Genomic DNA, 8,578 nt, shown 5'->3' with positions numbered 1-8,578 from the left:
TTTGTTATCATCCTTAATTTTTTTTTTTTTAATTATTTTCTCTTTTCTTTTATATTTTTATCTTGTTTCTTCTTCTCAGATATCTTAAATTATCGAAAAATCGGTGCTATAGAACTCCCGATCCATTTTCTTTACCAAAATTATTGTCTAAAAACTCAATGTCTTATGATTTATCTCTCTTTTTTTTTTTTCAGATCTATCTGTCCTCGTCTTGTGAAAACATTTTATATAATGACTTGGACTTCTTCAAATACTTCCTGAAAACTTTGTTTGTGAAGTCGTAAATTTTCTTAGCATGCAATCTTGATATATTTTTAAGTTCCTGATTATTCTTTATTGATTCTTTTTAAATATCAAAAAAAAAAAAAAAAATCTTTATAGTGAGAAACATTTTATGTTTTTAAATGAATTTTGCAAATTAAGATTCGAGTTATTATTATTGTTGTGATTCTTCACATACGGAATAGCGCTTTAAACTCGTTGTTCCGACTATGGAGAGATGTAGAGGAAGCAAATGATCTTTATAGACGAGCTCATTGGTGGGACAAAGCACGATGGAGATTTGAAGAGGTAAAATAGAGATGGTGAATTCAAAATTGGAATAGGAAGAGAAAGAAAAGTAATTAACTAATGATTCTTTATTTTATTCTTGGCAATTGTAGCCCCTTGTTTTGATTACCAACTCTCAAGTAGTCATTATATGCATCTTTCTTATGTTCACAAAATTTTCCTATGTTTCTTAAACACATTAAAATTATAGTATCATTAACTAATGAATATCACACAATTTTCAAATAGTCATAAAATTTTTATATGATGTATATTAACTACTCCAATTAAAGTGTTATACAGTTTTAATAACATTTGTTAAAGAAAAAGTTAAGTCGGATTTAGTTGTTGGATTTCCAAGTTATTGTGCCAAATCTTTTGAATGAAAAAAAAAAAAAAAAGATCTAGGGTTTGAAAATTTAATAATTTGAAAATTATAGGTTAGATAAAATCTTTTTTGAATGCCAATAAAATCATGGTTGGTATGATTTTAGATAGAAAATTTTTTTAATGCCAATAAAAGTTGGTGTTGTGCAAACTTTGGAGCGTTGCAATGCTGCATATAGCATTAGATGAGTGCAGACGAGCATTGCAACACTACATAGTGTTGGGCAAGCGTCAGACAAACATTACAACTCTGTGATAGTGACATTTTTGTAATTTTTGCTCCTGTGATGCCTGAATGCTCAAATCACCTCCAAATTGCTTCAAATCCACGTTCTTCACTGAATCGTCAATTCTACCTCATGATTGCTCGATACCTACAAAATAACACAAATAAACACATAAAATATAATAAAAAGCCCAACTTGAGCTAGGAATAATAGTTTTTTTTTAGAGTCGTTGCCGGTGCTAGAACTCAAGGAAAATCTCTCACTCTCTCTCTCTAGGGTTTCTCTCTCATGTTTTGTATTTGGTTTAGTGTTGTCGTCATTTGCCCCTTTGTCACCAATCTGCTCGTTGTCATCGTCGTTAACCCTTGTCGAAGTTGGTTTTGGGTAAGATATTATTTACTTTGGATGTTTGATGGCTTTCTTATTCAAGATTTGAATTTGCTTGTTTGTTTTTAAGTTGAGTTTTATGAAATCTTAAAGTACCAATCATTTTTTGGTTACTAAGCTGAAGGTCGAAACATTTTGAGCTTTCCAGTAGGTTTGAGATTAATTTTCTGCAAGATTTGGTTGGATTTCGTAATCGAAGCTTAGAAGTAGTTCCAAATTAATTGAACACTCTGGGGCTCAATTCAAGATTTGTTTTAGACAAAGAAGAAAATAAGTTTGCTTGATTGAGTTTAAATTATGAAGTAAGTGACTTTCTACCGTTTCACCTTCGAACCAGTTGTCCCTACCACTTGGACTTCTTACTTTATATTACTTGGATTGTTTACTTGCGACTAATTGGACTGTTTATTTTTGAACTAATTGGACTGTTATCTTAGACTGGCTGAACTGTTGAATTTATTGATATTAACTGCATGGACTATTTTGACCATGATGATATGTAAAGTTGACTAAGAATATGTTGACAATCTTACCCTAAGATAAATTACTATACATATAACAAAGGAGTTATATGCAAACTGATGCATGCTAAGTTATAGGGTTCTTGTTAGCTTTTCTTATTTGAGTAGATGTACACATTTGATTGTATATGTGTACATTATGACTAATTTGTGGACCTTCGGGTTACAATGCATGTTCCTTCGGGTTCATGTTGACGACTAATTTGTGGACCTTCGGGTTACACACTATGACTGATGGATGTTCATTCACGTTCATGTTTACGACTGATTTGTGGACCTTCGAGTAACACACTATGATGGATGCATGTTCTTCCGGATTCATGTTTACGACTTACTTGTGTACCTCCGGGATACACACTATGACTAATGTGTGTTCCTTCGGGGATCACGTTTACGACTGATAAGTGACCCTTTGGAATCACTATGACTGATATGATATGAATGTACACCGATGTCTAGATAAACTAATTAACAGGTAACCTAGAGGGCCTAGTAGCGAGTCACTTACTGAGTATTGTTATACTCACCCTTTCTTCTTTTATGTTTTTCAAGCAACAATAGGAATGGGCTGGCGAGGGACAAGAGGGACCCGTGATAGAGCCATACAAGGATAATAGAAAATGCTTCCGTGCAATTCATGTTTTATTTTTATTTACTTATTTAGATGTCTTATTTTTGTTTTATTTGAGTTTGTTGACAGATGACATGTTTTATTGTTTTGGTTTTGGAATAGTGTTCTTTTGTAAACTTTTTTTTTTATCCCAACTAGACGTGTTGGTTATTGGATTTTATTATTAAATTAACATTTCAGTTTAAGTTGGCCATTCGTGTTTTTGTTGGATTTACGTTATCACAGTCAAAATGTTTTGAAAGAAAATGAGTATTTAGTTGTAACGGTCAATGTTAGAATACTCGAAGGTTCAGGTTGTTACATTTTCAAATATAATTTGAAATTTTATTTAAATTAGAATTTAAATTTTGAATATGCTATCAAACATATATATAAAAATATGAAATACAAGTCTATCTTTGTTAAACCTCTTGCTTTCAAATTTATATTTTCAGATTGTCTACCAAGTCTGTTTTTAGATATGTTTGATAGACAATTTGGAAATTAGTTATCACATATTTTTGTTTCCTGTTGCGTGTTTTCTTTTCATCTTATTAATAAGAAGGGGTAGTTACAAATATGACAATCTATAAGCTCAAAATATTAGTATATATAGCACAATGCAAAATAATTTGCAGATATACCAAAATTTAGATCTAGCTCTTGGAGTTTATTAATGATAGACTATATTGCTAAAAAAAAGCTCTACTATAGTCTATGTAAAAAGATATAGAGAGAGTCTAAAGTTATTACTAATAGGTTTTGCTATATTTGCAATTCTTTAAAAATATTGCTACATATTTAATTATTAGCCTTAAAAGTGCTATCCATTGCAAATACCTTAATAAAAAAAATTAAACTACATATTTGGTATTTATTTCTTGTCTGTCATTTTTCTTTTTTTATTATTAAAAAAGAAAACAGACATGCATGCTTGGTAACTATTTCTTGTGTCTTGTGCTCTTACACTACTTTACTTTAATTAAATATGTTAAAAAAATTTACATGACAATAAAGTTTTAAAATTAAGTATCGCAAATTTGAATTATATATATAATATATATATATATATATTATAAGTAAAGAATTGATTAAAATGATATAGTTATTTTTAGTTCTTAAAAAAAAGAATAATATAACAATATTATACAACAAGGCCAACTAATAAGGATTATTCCTTGAACATAGCACAACTGACGTATAATTTGTACTATCTACTTTAATGTTAGGTGGATTCTCCCACCCATAGATTGTCAAAATAATAATAATAATATTGGTGAAAAATTTTAAATAAATGAATAATAAATATTTTGAGAATCCCACATTGCTAAGATTTATATTGAGAACCTCCTTTATATACCCCTACTTGAGTTTTGAGTTTGGGCCCCAAGGGATACTGTTGTTTTAGAGGGGGTGAGGAGATAAGCAAAGGTGGCTTTGGTGGACATCCCACGTGCACCTCCGTTTGCAGTTCGGTCGAGCGAGGTGTGTGTGGAAATATTTTTATTAAAAATAATATTTTTTAAATTTTTAAATATTTTTTATTTCTTTACTTTTTTATTTTTATTAAAAAAAACAAGAAAAGGGAACACTCTTCTCCTGCACGCTTTTTACGCGTGGCCCTTGCGCACGTTCCTTGGCTCCACGCGCTTCTTTCCCCGTCAGTTTTGCGTAACAGTTGGCCTCCAAGGCCTATAAATTGTGTCAATTTCCTTCACTCTACACATAACATTTTCACTCACCACTTCTCCGTACGTTACGAAAGACTTCCCTTCCCTTCACTTTTTCTTCTAATTTTCGTTTTTTGAGCAATTTATTAGTCTTGAAGGTGTGAGTTTTCCAATCGGTTCCAATGCAACTTCGATTGAGACGGTGTGGCCATTGTTGAACTGCTTGCATAAGGGGCAGAGCCGTGAAACGTCTTAAAGAGAGCGAGCTTCGCGACTCATCCTGTAACCAGTCTTTGTTTTGTAGTATACTTTTTAATGTCTGGCGTCGTTCGATCACAGTTATCTTCTCTGCATGAGAGGTAGTCATTCCAACAATTTTAATACGTTTCATCTACCATTACTATGATGACCCTATTAACTCAGAACGACATTATGTCCTCTGACCTCAACCGTCCATTTTGATTCGAAGAAGCGAACTTCAAAAGGTGGAAGCAGAAGATACTGTTCTTCCTCATGATCAAGAAAGTTGCTGACATCTATACTAAAGAGAAGCTAGTTGCCTCTAAGGAAGATCCGAATGAACAATAGATCAAGGATGCAGCTGATTGGGAAGAAAAGGATTTCTTATGCAAAATTTTCATATTAAATGGTTTGATTAATGATCTATATGATTAGTACAACACAATGGATACAACAAAAAAAGTATGGGATGCCTTGCAGAAAAAGTATGATACCAAGGAGGTCGGTTCGAAAAGATATGTCATCAGTCGTTACTTGAAGTACCAAATGACGGATGGCAAGTATGTAGAGGCCCGGTCCCATGAATTGCAGAAGATAGCGCACAAAATTATAGGTGAAGGTATGCCTCTGAATGAGCAATTTCATGTTGTTGTTATTATTGACAAATTGTCTCCATTGTGGAAAGACTTTAAAAATACCTTGAGGCATAAGACCAAGGAGTTCTCCTTGGAGAGTCTGATCACCCACCTGAGGATTGAGGAGGAGGCCCGGAAGCAAAACCAGAGGGAGTAGGTAAACATAGTATCGAGAAAGCCCACTTTAGCTGTTGTGAAATCTGACCAAAAGAAAAAGGGAACCAAGAGGAAAGGTTAGAACCGTAGATTCAACAACTAAAATAATCAAAAGAAACACAAACCCCCCTCTGAACGGTACAATTCCTATGCTTTAACTATTACAAACTTGGGCATATGACCAGGAACTATAGGAACAAGCATCGTCCTGTTGGGCAGGCGAATCTAACAGAGGAGCCTTTAATAGCCATGGCCACAAAAGTAAACGTGATTGATGGCTCTAAAGGGTGGTGGATAGACACTGGCACTACACGCTATGTCTAACATGACCTGAGTCTCTTTAAATCTTATACTAAAACTAAGGATAAAAACATACTGTTAGGTGATCACTACTCAATAAAAGTTTCTGGAATCGGCGAGGTGAAGCTAAAGTTACCTCCGGGAAGACTCTCACTTTGAAGGGAGTCCTGCACACTCCAGAGATAAGAAAGAATCCGGTCTCGAGCAATCTCCTCAACAAGGTTGACTTTACTCAAATAATAGGGGCAAATTTATATTCCCTAACTAGGAATAATGTTTTCTTAGGGAATGGTTATGCAACTAATGACATGTTCAAATTAAATCTAGACTTAAATAAAACAAAATCTTTTGTTTATATATGTTGTATCCATTAAATGTTTGGCATGCTAGACTTTGTCATGTTAATAAAAGATTAATTAGTAACGTGATTAAGTCAGAAATGATTCCTAAGTTATCTATGAATGAGTTTTATAAATGTGAATATTGTAGTCAGGCTAAAATAACTAAGACTTCACATAAATTTGTACTTAGGGTATCAGAGCCTCTAGATTTAATTCATTCTGACTTGTGTGAATTCGATGGTGTCTTGACTAGGAATAGTAAAAGATACTTTGTCACATCTATTGTTGATTGTTCGGATTTCATGTTCATATACTTGTTGAAAAATAAAAGTGATGCTTTTGATGCTTTTAAATTATTTGTGATTGAATTAGAAAACCAGTTTAACCAAAAGGTTAAGAGACTTCGTAGTAATAGGGGAACTAAGTATGACTCAGTCAGTTTTGACCTTTTCTATAACTTGCATGGAATAATACATGAAACAACTGCACTCTATTCTCCTGAAATGAATGGAAAAGCATAAAGAAAAAGTACAACTCTGTTTGAATTAGTAGTTGTTGTTTTGCTTAATTAAGAAGTTGTCTTATTGGTGGAGTAAAATCATCCTTACCGTGTGTTATGTCCTAAATAGAATACCAAAATCTAAAAACACAACTCCACTCTACAAACTCCTTAAGAATAAGAAACTTAACTTGTCATGCTTTAGAACTTAAGGGTGTCTAGCCTTTGTAAGAATTCCTGACCTCAAAAGAAGAAAGCTTGCTACACTACAAGAAATATCACTTACAATAATGTTAAAAAAAATGCTATCGTAGAGTTTCCATAGCGTTTTTGAAATGCTGTCATTGCCCATGTTATTGAAAGTCCATGACTTTCCATAGCGTTTTTTCAATGCTATAAAAAACATTATAAAAATACCGTTTTAATAGTGCATATATGATGCTATAAAAAAATTTCATAAGGTAAAAAGAGCGTTATTGAAACGTTTTGATAGCGTTTTTATAGCGTTATAAAATCGCTATCAAAATCTTTCAATAGCATTTATTCAACACTAAAAAAGAGTTATTGAAACATTTTAATAGCGTTTTTTCAACACTATAAAAAAGCTATCAAAATGTTCCAATGACATTTTTAATCACATTGTAGAAACGCTATCAAAGAGTCTTCATAACGTTTTATAAATGCTGTCGTAGCCGATGTTATTAAAAGTTCTCAACTTTCCATAACATTTTTGTGCAACTATTAATATCGCTATAGAAAGTTGACATATGATAGCTTTAACTCAATGTTATGAAATCGTTCATTGTATTGGAAAAAGTACTATCAAAAGTTTTCATAGCAATTAAAAAATGCTATAAAAGACATTCTATAGCGATTTTAGACATGCTATTGAAAATCCCTTATTTTTATTAGCATTTTTTCATCGTAATGGAAAAAAGCTATAAAGTATACCCCATCTTCAAGCATGAATTTTAATGTTAATTAACTTTCTATAGCATTTTTTGTAGTACTAAAAGCAATGCTATAATTGATCTTTAATAGCACTTGTTAATAACATTTTTTAGATTTTACAATTTGTTTCGCAAATATTATAGTAGAATTAATTATAAACATATATTTATAGAAGTCACTTGCCCATATTATTATCTAGATGAAGAAAGATGTAATTCACATTTCATTCAAATCTACAATCATAATTACAACAAAATCTTCAAATTTATAGCATACAAAAAAAAAAAATAATAATAAAACACTATATTCATAAAAGAAAAGAAGGTTTGATATTGTCATCGAAAGTATGTTCCAACGAAGTTCTAGCCTAATAGAAAAATTTGTAAATTCTTAATCCAAATAAAATGACTACATATATAATCCCAAAATGCAATCAAAAGAGATGTTTAAATTATAGCGATACCAAAATTCTCCCACACAAAATATGTAGCTCCGATGTTTGTCGTTGAATCAATCACCTAATAAAAAATAAAACAAAAATAGTTTTTATTAATCATCATGATCTATCTATTATAACGATAGATTAGCTAATGAACTAAGTAAACACTTAATTCACAAAGTAGTAGCCAAATTTTCTTACATAGTTTGATTTTATCCATTGGCCATGCAACAGTAGTGCCCATAACATCGTCAACAATAATAATGTCAGATGTAGGCCTCCATAACAAGGAATTTGGTATTTTTACCATATCAACCCTCACACGAACTGCGTTCGGGCCAAGAGGTATGTGATGGACAAGGATTGATAGATCATTGGAAGACCGTTTACCTTCAGCAATGACTTCTCCTGAATCGACCCAATCTAGCGGCAAACACTTATGAGGAGTGTTGGTAGTAACACTCTTTTTCACCAATAATATGGTTAGAAAATTTTCAAACAATAATAATTTTGAATACTAAATTAATAGAAAAAGTCATAAATGAACTTACCTATGGGAAATTTAGGATTGGAGCTGGATTATTTTCCGATGTTGAAACAACATATTCAAAGTGTTATATAAAACACAATTTCAATAGATAAAGAGATTTAGGAAAAATTTACCTT

Source organism: Benincasa hispida, chromosome 7 (assembly GCF_009727055.1).
Source record: "Benincasa hispida cultivar B227 chromosome 7, ASM972705v1, whole genome shotgun sequence".
NCBI classification, from domain to species: Eukaryota; Viridiplantae; Streptophyta; class Magnoliopsida; order Cucurbitales; family Cucurbitaceae; genus Benincasa; species Benincasa hispida.
The sequence above is the reverse complement of the archived record's forward strand: the minus strand, read 5'-3'. Positions refer to the sequence as shown.